At 32.2% G+C, this 1,634-nt stretch overlaps 1 non-coding gene across 1 annotated transcript; it reads left to right on the top strand.

The window, feature by feature from the left end:
* The first annotated feature begins 1,174 nt into the window (after positions 1-1,174).
* Positions 1,175-1,281, top strand: LOC116157563 (U6 spliceosomal RNA). Its single transcript, XR_004141693.1, has one exon. It is a non-coding gene; the product is annotated as a U6 spliceosomal RNA (small nuclear RNA).
* Positions 1,282-1,634: the final 353 nt, after the last annotated feature.

A 1,634-nucleotide genomic window follows, 5' to 3' on the forward strand; every position in this document is an offset into this window, starting at 1 on the left:
TTGTGTTTTCCATGACTGAGAGAATAAGCACATATACTAAGGATAATGGGAGCCATGTTTCTCAAAGTTTGGGAAGGGACTTACAAATAATGAAGGGAGAATATTTAGAATGCATTATATGGTGCTGATTTGGAATTTGAGGTATCAGTATCAGCTCATGGTTTTAGTATATAAAGGTAGATATAGAAGAAGATATAGGGACATGCTTATATCTGCATCACACACTGAAACTTCCTAGCTCTGCCATGGAGAGAGCCTAGATGAAATAATGCTCCAGTGGCAATGTTCATGGTTATAAAACCACGTTGCCTTTAAAGGAGCCTGGTCTCCTTGGAAAAAATGCTGATTACAGAGATGGAATGAAGAAGTACAAGATAAAGCAGAAACATCTTTTTGATTCAGAAAAAAAAAGGAAATGCTTGAAGAATGTGAGAATGTGTCAAGAAAACACACTAGTTAGCTTGAAGAGATTCTCACTAGCTAAATTCTAGACAACTTGAGAATCAAAATTAACACAGAGAGTAATGGATTATAATTTGAATGAAATAACAATCTATGTGTCCATAATGATATAAATCTGTAAAATGAGTAGATGACTACATGGAGGAGAATGGAAAGCTCTTCTGCACAGGTACAAAGAATGACAGAGATAAGAAAATCAATTATTAGAATTGTCATTTATCTTGGCAAGAATCACCAATGGATGCTAAAACAATAGGGGTAAGTTTGGTGAGAAACAAGAGTTCTCAACTATTTCCCCACAAATTACATATTAAATGTAGGAGTAAAATCAGTAATTGTAAAGTAAAAAAATTTGATAGATACCAACCTACCCTAGTGAACAAAGTTAATATAATCAATAAGGAGACATACTGACATTATGAATCTCCATATATATATATATATATATATATATTTGTATATGAATAAGCCTGTTGAATAAACCTGTTGCTTGAATAACTTGAGAATAAACCTGTTGCTTATCTACTTTTAATTAGTATCTGCAAACCTCTAACTCCTAATTTATCCCTTCCCCCTGTCTTCCTCTGTCCCTGGTAATTATAAGTTTGTGATATGATACACTAAACAGGGAATCATCACTTCTGTGATGATCCTGCCAAACATGCATAATGTTAATCTAATCATAAGAAAAATTCAGAACCCAAATATATAGGTGCTGGCTTCGGCAGCACATATACTAAAATTGGAATGATACAGAGAAGATTAGCATGGCCCTTACACAATGATGACATGCAAATTTGTGAAGCAGTCCATATTTTTTAACTACTATACATAAAATAAACAACAAGTTTCTACTGTATAGCACAGGGAACTATATTCAATATCTTGTAGTCACGTTTAGTGAAAAAGAATATGGAAAGGAATATATGTATATATATATATATATATATATGACTGAAACATTATGCTGTACACCAGAAATTGACACAACATTGTAAACTGACTATACTTTAATTAAAAAAAAAATAGGCTAAAGTTCAGTTCCAGATTAATGGCCACTACAGAATTTTTAGACTGGGGGGAAAATACAACAACTACAAAGAACATAACAGGGACAATAGATAAAATGTGACTATAATTAAGAATTAGATAATAAAATTGTATAAATGGTA

The sequence above is a fragment of the Camelus dromedarius genome, chromosome 15, assembly GCF_036321535.1.
Source record: "Camelus dromedarius isolate mCamDro1 chromosome 15, mCamDro1.pat, whole genome shotgun sequence".
NCBI classification, from domain to species: Eukaryota; Metazoa; Chordata; class Mammalia; order Artiodactyla; family Camelidae; genus Camelus; species Camelus dromedarius.